General features: G+C 35.3%; 1 long non-coding RNA gene across 1 annotated transcript; it reads left to right on the forward strand.

Annotated features, from left to right (window-relative positions):
• Positions 1-398: 398 nt before the first annotated feature.
• Positions 399-3480, forward strand: LOC141675227 (uncharacterized). Its single transcript, XR_012555944.1, has 3 exons — positions 399-2456; positions 3062-3135; positions 3254-3480. It is a non-coding gene; the product is annotated as an uncharacterized LOC141675227 (long non-coding RNA).
• The last annotated feature ends 11840 nt before the right edge of the window (positions 3481-15320 follow it).

Raw genomic sequence — 15320 nt, forward strand, 5'->3', positions numbered from 1 at the left:
TCTCAAATAGTGTTACAATAGCTATAAAGCTAGTGTTACAGAGAAATGCTGGTGTTGCACAACATGTAACACCAGCACCTGGTGTTACATTAGTTGCTTTTTTTTAAACTATTAAAGTGAAAAAATTATCATAAATTAGTATTAAAATTATATTCTGGATTTTTTATGACTATAATATATCATATATAATAGTATAATTTTTTAAATTTTATTATTTATAAATATTTGTGATATTTTTTTTTAATTTTGTATATAATTTTTTGTAAGTACAATAAAAATTAAAAATTAAAAGTTAGAGGTCAAATGAGAGGCGGGATTTTTCCCCCCAAAATGGAAAAACACATCTGTATACTCCCCCTTCAATCGATTAAACAGAATATTTCTTTCTCTCTCTCTAAACTATCTCTCTTCGAACCCTCTTTCTCTTGAAGGCGAGGCGATTACTGCTTCAAATTAGGGCTTTAACTCAAATTGTACTTCTCTGGAAAGAATTTTGGGATTTCGCGAGCAAATATAACAAAAGTTTGGGACTTGGAGGAAATCGATTTCTAGATATCTCTGAGTAGCTTCACAACAAATCGATTTCTAGTACTTTGAAATGTCCTAAAATCGATTTGTGAGTCTTAGCAACCTGCTGAATTTAATTTGTATCACTTGTTTATTTTAAATTTTTAAATTTTTTTATGATTTTTTATTTTAAGGGTTTACTTCTTAAATGCTCAATTAAAGTGATTGGAGTCGCGAGAATGATTATGATTATATTTTAACTATGTGATTCTTGTGACGAGAAGTATTGAAAGTAATTGGTTATATCATATATGTAGTGTTAGTAATTAAATCTCCGATTGATAACAAGAGCTTGAAAAAGGAGAATAAGAGCGATGAGAAGAGTAAGAAGGAGAAGAAGAGGAAGGCAAGCGAGGAGGATGAGGAGAGGAGCGATACGAGCTCAGAGCGAGCCGAGGCGGTTAATTTGAAGAACAAGAAAGCGAAGAAAGTGAAACTGGAGAGCGAGGTTGAGGAGGAGGAGGTGAAGGAGGAGAATCCTAATACGATGTCGAATTTTAGGATTTTAGAGCCGTTGAGGGAGAAATTGAGGGAGAAGGGGATTGAGGCGTTGTTAATATGTATGATTTATTATGCATGTTTTAGTATTTATGGCTTAGAATGGTTTTGTGATGGAAATTTAGGACAAGTTTTAGGTTTGGTTAGTGAATCACTAGACAATGACGTAATGTAGACTGTAGAAGGGCATTGTATTATAATGGAGTCTTTGATAAAATCTTGAATGTAGGTTTTATAAGATTCAATAGTTCTATATCCTATGCAGAATATTTTATACAACATGACACTTTTTCCTTGAGATGTTTAAAGTTATGAGCAGAACTAGTGATTCCCTACCACTTGGACAACAAGGGGAGCTATGGCTGCAAGGGCCTAATGTCATGAAAGGTGATGCATTCACTCTTATACTTTAATTTTTACTGTTGTGTGACAAATGGCATTGTTTGCATTTAAGAGAAGAATCGATGTCACACACCTGCACCAGTCATGTGGCTTTTACAGATCAAAATTCCTAGTTTCTAAGAGATGATTGCAGTGTATAGCGTATGTCCTAGTCCAAATATTTCCTCTGTACTACTCAGTCACGTGTTGATATATCATATATTCATATGTGTTGCCTCTTAAGAGTTTAAGAACATATACTTGTCTAGTTCTCTTAGAACAAACTTTAGTTCAGAAACGTGTAAATAAATTGGTACTCCTGGCCCAGTTACAAATTTCCCAGCAATTGCCTTCATATTATCTATCGTATCTTGCAAAACAGATAGAGTCAATTTATAACATAATGACTTTATTTATGATATTTTATGAAACATCATTTTCTGTATCAGTTTTACTTCTTGCAAAATGTACAACGTAATACTTTTATTGTCTAAAAATCAACATAAACTACATTTTTTTGAAGTTTTAAATGCTTTCTTTAATTTTTGAAGACCAAATGAGACTTTCCTCATGATAAGCAGCATCGAATTTCATAATTACCTTCCTCATCATAAGCACCTTCAAGAAGGTAAGTTTGCGCCACCAGTTCTACCAAATTTTAAAGACCCTATAGCAACAGAACCTCCCTGGTATCTGATGTTTGATATTAGAATCTGTATATAAGCTGCTGCTTATATAGTAAATAAAATAAGACTCCTTCATAAGGATTTCCTGGATAAAAGTATTGTTGAAATAATTCCTGTTATCGTGTCTGACAAATTTGAGCCTGAAATTTCTACACAAGAGGAGTCTTTAAGCATATCTTTGGTAGAGCCTGTTAATGCATTACAGGCATATGAATAAAAGAGAATAATGAGAAAGATAGAAGCAGAGGGTGCTCTTCAAGAGAAAGCAGAGAGCCCAATGCGGGATGATAGAAAGTTACTTCATCTTGTTGATACTGTTGCTAGGTACTATCTCTTTTCTTTCTGAAGTTATTTTATTTTTGTATTACCTGGTCTTAAAATATTTAACATTAGGATTTATAAATATGTGATGTGCATATGTGCTTGTGTGATAAGAATCATATAAATATTCTACATATAAATTGTAAACAAGCTGATTATATTTTATACTTGAGCCTTTGCGATCAGTTGGAGGGCAGAGTGAGTGGAGACTGGAGAGTGAGTATTAGAAACAGAAATGAAAATAAATGAAATGGTAAAAGTAAGGGCAGAAGATGTAGTACTTGACAGTTTAGAAAAAGGTGGTTCATCTACAAACATGGAAGCTCAAGAATTAGTTAAGGTAGAAAATACAACTCAGTCCGTATTAGCAAAATCAGCTAGTGATACTGGTGCATCTAAGCCTCAAAATGTGTCCTGTTCTGATTTGGATAAAACTCAAACTAGGCATCCTTCAAACTATATTTCTTATTTCTTTAGCTAGACCATTACTTGGAATTATGGGAGTCATATCTATAAGTACATCTTCTCTTTTCATGCACTTGAGTTAATTGTTTTTAATCTCTCCAAAAATCAAACTTGATTATTCATATGATATTTCTTTTATACAGGATTCTCCTATGCTAGAGCCTGTAAGGAGTTTTTCAAGGATTTAAAGATACTACAACTCCCCTATATGCCACATGTATTATTACACTACTTATACTTGAGCAATTAGTCTGATTACTCCCTAACCTACTAAGTATGCGCAATTAGTCTGATTACTCCCTAACCTACTTTGATCTGTTTTTGTTATGAATCAGATTTCTCTCGAGGATAGAAATTTATAAGAAAAATGGTGAAGCAGATAAAAATGATTGTTGGGAGAAGCAAAAGCCAAGAATTTGTTATTAGAAGAAGGGATCAACATAGCTGTAAAGTATTAATAACCTTCGTCGTAGTTTGGATATGCTTGGAGTATTGTTAATTGATCGCTCGTATTATTGTAATTTTATGTGGTGTTTGTAACATTTTGGATATGTATTGTAGATTTTAAACAGAACATGTATTTCAAATTTTAAAATTAAATGTTACATATGCCTATTATAGTGTAATGTATGTTTTAATTTAGTGTTAGATTACAAATGCTACTTTACTCAATTAAAAAGATTGGTGTTATAATTGATAGAACAGACTATTACAATAAGTTATATGGGGCCTATAGGTGGTCCCACTTATGCAATCTTGATCAAGCTGTTGTATCACTCATTTTGCGTTACATTTGGGCATGTTAGTGTTACAGTAGTTGCCTATTGTAACATATTTCTGTATGTTACAATAGATCAGTGAAGTGTTACATTAGGGTGTCTATTATAATGCTCGTATACGTAACGCCCCCTGGTGTTACAATAGACCTATTGTAATGCTTTTAAGGCCTATTGTAACACCATTTAGGAATTACAATAGCCCACTTATGGCGTAGTGCTATGACAGATTTCAAAAGTTTGTGAATGACTTATCCCTTGTCGACAAAGAATATTATTTGGAGGATTCAAACTTGAAGTTCCTATTTTTTCTCCCTGAAAAGTGGGACTTTAAAGTCACATAAATATGGGATAACTATGAACTTGATGACACGCCTTTAGATGAGATCTATGGAGTTCTGAAAAGTCATGAATTAGAGATGGAGCAAAGAAGCAAGAGGAAATGATCTAAATCTAGACCAGTTGCACTCAAGGTTGAAGAGAAGCCAAAGAAGAAAGTGAGGAGGAAAAACTACTCCAAAAGGAAAGCCATGATTGTAAAGTCATATACTAAATCATCAATTTTAATGATGACTCAAATAATGATACTGAATCAGATACTGATAGTGATCATAACAACAATGAAGACATAGATCAAATAGCTACCCTACTGGTTAAAAGCTTCAAGAAGATGGTATACAAGAACTTCAAAAAAGGGAAAAGATTTTCCAGAAAAGGTTCCGGTTCCTCAAACTCTGATAAGAGGAACAACAGAAGAAATACTGATGGGAAGGAATCTAGATCCAGAAAACTTGACAAGTCAAAAGAGAGATGTTTCAACTGTGATGGAATTGGACACTTTGCAGCTGACTGCAGAAAACCCAGAGTTGAGAAGAAACAAGCTTTGATCTCAAAGAAGAAAAACTGGGATGATTCATCAGCTTCAGATGATGGAGTCAATTATGCTCTCATGGCAAAAGCTGATACTGGGGCTGACAATTCTGAATTAAAGGTACCTCAGACTATACTTGCTTTTGATACTGATGATATCTATGAATTAAGATTATTTCTTAAGACTCTGCATGTTAGTTATAGGGATCAAACCTTAGAGAATAATAGAATCAAGAGTGAAAACTCTGTATTAAAGAAAATGAATGATCACCTAGAAATTGAGTTGCTTTCCATGCTATAAATTCAAAAAGAAAGAGATAATGATGTTTATGTTAAAGAAAAATTATTAGAAAAGCATGCTTATCTAGAGAAGGAGTTAGCTAAAGAAAGAGAAGTTATTAAACTTTGGACTAACTCGGGAAAGACAACTCATGAAATTTTAGAGAATGGCTATTGGGGATTAGGATTAGGATATTCTGCTAGATCTAATTCTGATAAGAAAAATGGAAAAAAACTGAGAAAATAGAACCAATAAAAACTGATAGCAAGGTCAAACTGAACAAGGTTCAGATAAAGATCATTAAGTTTAATCCAAGTGCTAATACTGTTAAGTCAATCCATGAGGAAGGTACAACCTCAACACCTAGATCAAACTTAATTACTGATAAAAGTGAACAAGTTCACACAAAATAGGTAAATATTGGTTCAATGACTCAGAAACAGCTTAAGCAAAAGCTGAAGGATATTCACATGAAAGACAAGAGGAAAATGTCTAGGAAAAATAGGAATGGCAAGGTAGGTGTTAATAAGATTGGAAATTATGTAACCCCTTCTAATACACCTAGAAAGACCTGTTCAAACTTTGGTAGCACTAATTATCTTGCTAATTCTTACAAGAAGATAAAAACATAAATGATGTTCCTTCCAAATCAGAGTTTAGGAATAAAACAGTTAGATATAAATCACAAATTCCTTATTTTCATTGTGGTAGTGTTTGACATTTTATTTATACATGTAAAGAGTATCACAATTTGTATTATGATTATTATAAACTGAAACCCTCTTTAATTAAAGCAAAATATATTTCTGCACGTATAAATACTGATAGTAAGGATGTTAACATAAACTCTGATAGAAAGTCTTCTGCTGCATATGTTAACAAACTTAAAAAGGCCAAAGGATCCAAGCAAGTCTGGGTCCTTAAAAACACTAACTGATTCAAATTACCAATTGCAGGGTGATAAGAGGAAATCTCTAGTCTTGGACAGTGGATGCTCAGGACATATGACTGGTTATAAATCCCTGCTTTCAGAATTTGAGGAGAAGGATGGCCGAAACGTTTCTTATGGAGATGACAACTTAGGAAAAATCTTGGGATATGGCAAAATCAGAATTGGAAATGTCATCATTAAAAATGTAGCTCTGGTTGCAGGACTAAAACATAATCTGATCAGTGTGAGTCAAATATGTGATAGAGGTTATCATGTCAACTTCTAGGAGGGGCATTGTGAAATTGTCAGTAAGTCTGATGGCAAGATTGCATTGACTGGTGTAAGTCATGGTAGTTTATATGAAGCCAGGGTCTCCCCAAGTACTGATGAATCAGAAGTTTGTCTACTGAGTAGAGCGTTTGTGGAAGACAGCTGGAACTGGCATAAAAGACTTTCTCACCTCAACTTCAACAATATCAATGAACTTGTGAGGAAAGATCTTGTGAGAGTATTGCCCAATGCAGTTTTTACTCCTGATGGCTTATGTGACTCATGCCATAAAGGCAAGGAAAGGAAAACTTCTTTTAAAAGTAAAACTGAATCTTCAATTCCTGAACCATATTACTTCATATTGATCTCTTTGGTCCAATGAATGTTATGTCAATTGCTAAGAAGAGGTATGCATTCGTAATTGTTGATGAATATACAAGATACACATGGGTGTATTTTCTACACACCAAGGATGAATCTTCATCCATTCTTCTTGATCATGCGAGGGAGCTGGAAAAAGGATCAATATACAAAGTAAAGATCATCAAAAATGATAATGTAACTGAATTCAAGAATAGCTCTATGAAAGAGTTCTGCAAACTCAAGGGGATAAAACAAGAGTTTTCTAGCTACTGGAACTTCACAACAAAATGGAGTTGTTGAAAGAAATAATAGAACTCTGTTAGAAGCTGCAGGAACCATGCTAGAAGAAGCAAGATTGCCTACCTACTTCTGGGCTGAGGCTGTGCAAACTGCTTGCTTTACACAAAATGCAACATTGATCAACAAGCATGGAAAAACACCATTTGAGATAGTGAAGGGAAAGAAGCCAAATTTAAAATACTTTCATAATTTTGGTTGTAAGTGTTTTGTTCTCAAAACTCATCCGGAGCAGCTGACCAAGTTTGATCTAAAAGCTGATGAAGGAGTTTTTGTGGGATATCCATTGTCCACAAAAGCCTTCAGAGTTTATAATCAGAGAACAAGAACAATCATGGAATCTATACATGTATCTTTCGATGACAAGAAGATAACAGGTCTAGAAGATGTAGATGACCATGACAAATTGAGATTTGAAAATGAAGTACCTTATGCTGAAATTTTAAATCCTTACTCTGATACAGTAAATCCTGATATCACTCAAAGCTCTGAAATTCCACATTACAGTGGAAATACTTCTAACACTGAAGCATATGTTGAGGGGGAGCAATATGACTCAAATCCAGAGACTACTACAGAGACTACTACAAGTGATTCAACTCAAGGAGCATCAGTAGAAAGATCATCAGATTCATCTTCCTCAAACTCTGATGAGTCAAATACTATTAATAATGGGAATACTGATTCAGGGGGAGCATCAGGAAATAATAGTGGTGTTAATGAAAGAAATAACAGATAGTTCATGAATCAAGGGGGAGGTTTGTCTTCTAGGAGTCAACTTTCATCTACAAGAAAATGGTCTAAGTCAAACACAACTGACTTAATTATTGTAGTGGTGTAAGAACAAGAAAAGCCACTCAGAATGAATGTCTCTACCATTATTTTCTATCTCAAACTCAACCTAAAAAGGTTGAAGAAGCTCTGCAAGATGCTGACTGGGTCACAACAATTCAAGAGTAGCTAAATCAATTTAAAAAGGAACAAATTCTGGACTCTTGTGCCAAGACCAAAGAACAGATCTGTAGTTGGAACAAAATTGGTGTTCAGAAATAAAACTGAAAGTAAGGGTATTATTATAAGGAATAAAGCAAGACTGGTTGCAAAGGGTTACTCACAACAAGAAGGCATTGATTATGATGAGACATTTGCTCCAGTTGCAAGGCTTGAGGAAATTATAATCTTTCTTACCTATGCTGCTCACAAGAAGTTTAAGGTGTTCCAAATGGATGTAAAGAGTGCATTCTTAAATGGAGAACTTGAAGAGGAAGTTTATGTTGAACAACCTCCATGGTTCATTGATCCAAAGTATCCATATCATGTCTACTTACTGGATAAAGCACTTTATGGACTGAAGCAAGCTCCAAGGGCCTTGTATGAAACATATAACGACTCGTATATTTTATATTATTTAAATGTGTAATTATTGATGGATTAATTAAACAAAATATGTGTATCATTTCTGTTAGCTGTATGTTACTTTATTATTAATTATGTGTGGTCTAGTGGTATTCGAGGATAATTCGTATAATTAATTTCTGAGATGTATTGTTTTGTTTTCAATTTTAAAAGTGATTTATTGAAGATTTATGTAATAACCCCAATTTTTGGAAATTTTTGAAACCCTTATGAATAGTGTTTTTGCTGAATGAGAAAACTGTTCATGCCACGCTATGTAGGGGTTCTGTTATTGATCTTATGGGATATTATTAGTACTCTATGTGGTATATAAGTGTATGTAAAGATCGTCAGAATCCAATTCTGAACACTTGGATTTTTCCCGGAAATCCACTAGATACGGAAAGAATTGAGAAAAAGGTAACAGGATAAAAGGATTTAAATTAAAGGATTATAGGAGAGGATCATAAAAGGAATATAATATATTGAGAAAGGTTGAGGGAACCTAAGTAATAAGATACCGGGTATGATCCCTCAAACGATAAACGAAAACGAAAGTTAAGCGAACCGTATAACAGATCAGCGGTCATTAGGCAAACGATTAGGAAGTTAATCAAAGGGATTAGTGGGAATGATGTCATCCAACCAATAGAAAGAGGACAAGGAAGTGAGGATGACATCATGAGGATGACATAAGCATGACATGGGAAGGAAGGAGGTGTGGTGGCTTTGTAACCACACAAATCCAAGGGCAAGAAGGTAATTGACTAAAGCAAGCACAAAAACCAAGCAACCAAGCCAAGCAAAAATCATTTTCATCAAAAATCAAAAGCAACCAAGGCTTTGTTCTTCATTGCTCACGGCTTTTCACTATTCAAAAGGCAAGAGAAATTCAAAATCCAAGATCCAAGCTTCCTAAATTGGTAAGATAATTCCCTAATCATCTTCATGCTTAGTTAGGACTATATCATGAGTTTAAGCCATTAATTCCTTCTCAATCTTCTTCATTTAATCAAAGAAGAAGACTATGAATAGTGTTTTCAAGTTTTTTTAACTTGAAGTTTTCTTGTTTTCTTGAAGATCCAAGCATTCTTAAGACTTCTCAAAGCTTCTTAAGGCTTCCTAGCTCCTCCCACCTCTCCAAGGAAGGTATAAACTACAAACCCTAGCTTTAGTTTTGAGTAATTAGGATTGAATGTGTTTGATATAGCATATGTGAAGCATGATGCTTGATTGGTTGAAGTTTGGTTGAGTTTGTAGAGATTAGTTGGTTTTGTTGCATTGTTGGAGTTGTAAATCTTGGTAATTAGTTAAAGAACCTAAGTAAAGCTTTTAGTTCATGTGAGGAATAAGTATAAATGGTTAATGTGGATTTGTTGGGGCTGTTATGATGTGGTTTGGAGGGATATTGGTTGTATGATTGATTTGGGGTTGATTTGTGGTTGGTATTGAATGGTTTAAAATTTGGGAAATCGCGTAAACATAGCCGTCGTAACGTCCGATTTTCTTTGGACTGTTTTTGTGCATAACATTAGGACCCGAGAACCCCCTGCTAGATTATGACCACTGCCATGTTTAGATAGCTCATGTTACGAGCTTCGTTTTGATATGTAGTTCGTTCGATTCCGATGCACGGTTTAGGAGAAACGACCGTTTCAAGTAACGGCGTTTTGCGAACGAAACTTTTCCCCTCGCCTTACTTTGAAACATAGATTAAAGACCAAAAAGGGTTAATTAATGTATGAAATATTTATGGTAAGTGTGTTAGGCAGTTGGTAAGACACTCGCGAAGGAATCGCTTTAAAACTCGTAAAGGTTAAATTATTAAAAATGGTGGAGCCGAGGGTACCCGAGTGGCTTAAGCGAATCAGTGAGCGCAAAACAAGCGTTAGAGTCTAAGTTAGTTAAAGTATAGATTTACAAGTGACTTTGGTTTAATTCCAACTTACTTGTTGTTTATAGGTTACCAGACTCGTCCCGAGCCATTCGTAACCCCAGTCGCTCAGGCAAGTATTCTATCCGTTATACTGTTGTTGTGATGAATATATGTATTTGCCTTATCTTGCGATAGATGCATGTTGGATAATTAGCAAATGATGCGATATATTGTAGCATGTGATATGGTATATATGCATGCCTGTTTCATATTCTTGGAATATATATATGTTGGTTCAGTTGATAATACCTATGCTAGAGGATAGCGGTAACTTGCATATACCCTTAGTATAGGGACCCAAAGGTGAAAATATTTTCTAAAACCGGGAGTCGAGGATCCCGAGTAGATTTTGTATATATGGATATGGATATATATATATATATATATTTATATATATATATATGGTCATAGTTTTCAAAACTATTAATCGAATAAGGTTTATTCGATAGCTTTAACTTTATTTTATTATTGAATATTATTTTGAATATTCATTCGAGGGCGTATGACTCCTTTTATTTATTTATCTGAATATTATTTGAATATTCATTCGAGGGCTTATGACTCTTTATGTTATTATTGAATATTATTTGAATATTCATTCGAAGGCTTATGACTCAGTTTATATTATTTAATGAATATTATTTGAATATTCATTTGAGGATCTATGACTCCGATTATTTGCTGAAATATATTCTTTATTTTATTAAAGAATAAGGTGTTAATAATCAAACTTATTTTCGATTATTCAAATAAAGATAATACTTTCATATAAGTATATCTTTGGTTATTTAATACTCGTTTCAAGTATAAGTTTTAATACTTCTACTTCAATTATTTTTATAAAGATTATTCTTTATGGGAATATTATTTAAATAATAATATTCAGTCATTTTCTAAATATTCTGGGGACTGATTTACTTCATTAAATCAGTTTTACTCCAAACACTCTTTAAAGTGTTTTCGAGTCTTTAAAATGATTTTCAAAAGTGAGAGCGGATCCCAAAACTATTTTTATATTTAAGATCTTCCTTTTAAAAAGGGGATTTAAATACTCGCTCAAAACATGGGGGATCCGGCTCGGTGGTGTGTTTTATATTCGCAACAAGGTTGCTGTCTTGATAAAAGAGTTTTTGATTACTTACCCAATACTCGGGAAGTAAAATTCTTGGAACAAGTTAATCCATTAACAGGCATCGCCTGGGAAATATCGGTGAGTTTTCCTTTCCAAATAGATACGACTTCTTGGTGGAGCCGTATCAACAAGTTTCTACTTGGGGAAAGGGGGGACGAGCTTTACGTTTCAGAGTCATGGATTTCATCTGAACTAGGAGTGGCGTAAGTGGTCGAGTAGCGCCGGCCCAGTCTTATTATATTGGCCCAAATGGCCTGGAAGTTCCGCTAAGGCGGTCCATTCCTTAGGAGTTCAGTGTTCGGTTGACAAGTAAATCCGACAGGTTCTCCTCTACATGTAGAAAATGGTGGGGTTGCACTACTACGACTGATCATCGTAAGTGGTCTTCCTGGCGCGGTAAACTCCCGTAATGAGTTCATCATCCAATTGGATATTTCTGCAACACTACCCAGAGCACTTCGATAGAAAGGCTACGGTTGGGCGATTGTTGAGTGTTGGCAGGGTCAAGTTTTCAAAATGATGTTTGCATCAAATGAAGTATCTCGTAACTTCATTTTATTTTGATGATATTTTAAAGATTTAATCTATTCAAATCTGGTCTTGTAGTCTCATCTATGTGATGAACTTTTGAACTAATTATAACTTGAACGGTGGTAGTTCAAGTAGTATTTAGAAAAGATATAAGTATATTGGAGTATCTTGTAACTTCATCTTTTAAACTTATATCTAGTAAATGATTATCTTACGAATGACAAAGACTTTCAGAAAAACATTGAGACAAGGTTAGATATATGAGATCACCTTGCAACGATATTTTTTATACAGTTATAAACTGGAACTTTGTGTATATTATACATGGAAGAGGACTTCCAAGATTTTGAAAAGTATATATGTATATATACTGAATATTTTGCGACTTCATCGCATTAAGATATCAAACTTGGTTCATTTCTTTTGACCAAGACTTTCATGAGTACTATGAGAAGGCTCATATATTGTTAATCATTATACATATTATTTTGGTGGGCTTGCTGCTCACCCTTGCTTTCTTCTTTCATCACACAACAACAGATAGAAAAGATGAACAGGACCAAGCTCTCGATTCGCGAGCGGATAGGAAACGTTCCGCAGTTTCCTATAGGCGTTGATGTCGCTGTAGCTGAGGTAGGAACTATCAATAGGCTAGGCTTTCAACTTCTGATGTACCAGATTATGTATATTTATGAATTGTAATAATGGCAAAGAAATATAAATTTATTCATAAACCTTTTAAGGTGTATTCACATTTAATTGTGGAATAAAACGACTTGTGATTATTTTTGGATATTCATCTCTGAGACTATAACTTGTGGTGTGTGTATTTATTGTGGGGTCACAGTACAGAGTAGTTGATTGTTTATTAAGATTGGGTGTTATTAAGGGAAATGGAACTCGTGACAACCCGGATCCCCGACCCCGGATTTGGGGGCGTTACAGAAATGGTATCAGAGCTAAGCGTTATAAACCTCAGAGATGATGGGACGTTAAGATAATAAGATTCACTAAGATAATAAGAACTCTTGCCAAGTTCATAGTCGGGCTACCTAACGTAGTACTGACGGTTAAAACCCTTATGGGAACCCTTATAAATATCGTGATAGGAGCGTAGTTCGTTATCGTATATGGTAGCGGGACTCCGAACCCTGAGGTTGAGGAGCAACAGCGCGATGATGTTTTATTACTAATTGGAGATCGGATTGTGGATCCGATAGAGTGTCCTAATGCAGGACCAGATGATGTTGATATTGAGGATGTAGCGGTTGAGGATGTTGTCCTAGAAGGGATAGTTGTTGAGGAGGATCCCATGGAGGATCCTGACAAGATTGGATAAAGGACCACTGGTGAATTGATGACCATGGTTAGGTCGACTACCGGAGGTTCGTTCAAGTTTGTAAAGATAGTAGCCCCTTTAACGCGGCTTACTCGTAAGACTGAGAAGTTCGAATGGACAGAGAAATGCGAGAACAGCTTTCAAGAACTGAAGCAAAGATTGGTGACAGCCCCTATGATGGCATCGCCGGATGGAAAAGAAGATTTTGTGATTTGTATTGACGCTTCGTATAAGGAATTAGGGTGCTCTTATACAGCACAACAAGGTACTCACGTACACGTCAAGACAATCGAGGTAATATGAAATTCGATATCCCCACCCATGAGCTTGGGCTCGTGGCAATAGTTTTGCCCTAAATATTGGAGGCACTACTGGTATGAATAGAAGTGCGAGATTTACACAAACCATAAGTGCTCTAGTACATTTTCACGCAGAAAGAGCTCAACATACGCCAGAGGAGACGGTTAGAGCTAATCAAGAATGATGAGTGGGAGATTCTTTATCATTCGGGGAAAGCCAATGTGGTGGCTGATACCCTTAGTAAAAAGGAGAGACTCAAGATGATAATGTCTTTGGGAGAGTTTATAAGAGATTTTGAGAAATTGGAAATAGAAGTGAAAGTAACCGGAGCCGGTACCGAAAAGCTGTTTGAGATTGCAATACAGCCCGAATTATTGGAAAAGAACAGATTGTGTCAGAAAAAGTGATGAATGAAGGAAGAGAGCCAACAAATAGATAAGAGATTAATACCGAGAAAGATGATAAGGAAATAATGAGGTATTCCTACAGAATTTGGGTTCCAAATGTTCAAGAGCTTAAAGATGAGATCTTAGATGAAAGCTAGTTTGAGGAATAAGATTTAGAGCAAACCCTGAACGTGATAGTCAGGGAGGTCGCCATCAAGATAGAAGGAACCCATAACATGATGAAGTGGAAAATGAGGATTTAAAATATGTAGGATGACCCCGATTATGGGGAGGAGGAGGGAATGTTCAGACTAAGGAAACAGAAGGTCAAGTAAGGAAAGGAGACTCAAGACGGTACTCCTATACGGCAATTCATGGACCTGTCTAAAAAGAACTTAGACTATTATCCCCAACCACCACCTTGAGGAAACAATGCGGTAGGAAATTCTTTCATGACCTTTAAGTCGCTAAGCTCTCAGAGTTTCAAGGTACAAGCTGACCCAGCCGAGGCAAGAGCCTAGCTAAAGGAAATATAGGAATCATTTGAGATTCAAAATGATTGATGAACCACAAAAGACTGTTTTTGTCACTTATCCTCCTAAGAGAGAGACCACCCGCTGGTGAAAGACCAAGAAAGGCACGGAGCCAGAGGTTATGATAAACTGATTTAAGTTCAGTCAATTGTTTTCAGGAAAGTACTTCCCAAGGTTATGGAGAGAGTGTAAAAGCTTAAGAGCCAGAACAAAGGCAGACGAGTATGATGAATTATGAAATCTAAGTTGTAAAAGTTATCAAGATTCATTCTGAAGACACGAATCCAGAATGACGGGATGTTTGAAATCAATGCTTATGTTGTGTTGGTTCATGAAATAACGATAAGAGAAAGGAATATAAAGGCAAGAGAGTTGAGGAATGATAAGGGAGTTGGGTATGAGGAAACCCTAAAGACTCGTAGAAATAGAAATAGAAAAGTATGTAATCGTCCGGATGAGAGTGATTCACCATGAGTTTAATTGATGGTTGAAGGTATAAGAGATACATATATTTTATCCCCTGTAAGTTGGGAAGATTCGAGGAAACCTTGAGATAATTCGAAGGATAAATATGAGACGCGGATAGACTGAGGAGACAAGGAAGTAAGAAATTAGGAAAATTGGATGAAGGAAGTGACCTTCAAGAATGTGAAGTGTAAGACCGGTGGCTTGATACCCAGAAAGGGAGACGCCAGGTATGAGAGATATCCCAACATTGAGATGACTGTTGAGATAAACAGCAAAAGTAAATAAGGAATTATTAAAAAGAAGTTCACGTTGAACATGACCAATATCTTCCAGAACATCCATGTTATCATTACCAAATCAGGAAAGAAAAGCAGATGACCATTGTTATCTTTTGGAGGCCATATGGATTGACCTCAATTTGAATAAGGATGCTATTATGAAGTTAGGTATAGACTATCGAGGTGGGAATGATGAATAAGATAATCTATCAAGGATATATGACTTGATTTATCCATGGAAGGATGCAGGTACCTTTTAAAGGTGGAATTAAGGATAGAACATTGGTAACTTAAAATGAATCCTAGGGGAATGCATA

The sequence above is a fragment of the Apium graveolens genome, chromosome 7, assembly GCF_009905375.1.
Source record: "Apium graveolens cultivar Ventura chromosome 7, ASM990537v1, whole genome shotgun sequence".
NCBI lineage: Eukaryota > Viridiplantae > Streptophyta > Magnoliopsida > Apiales > Apiaceae > Apium > Apium graveolens.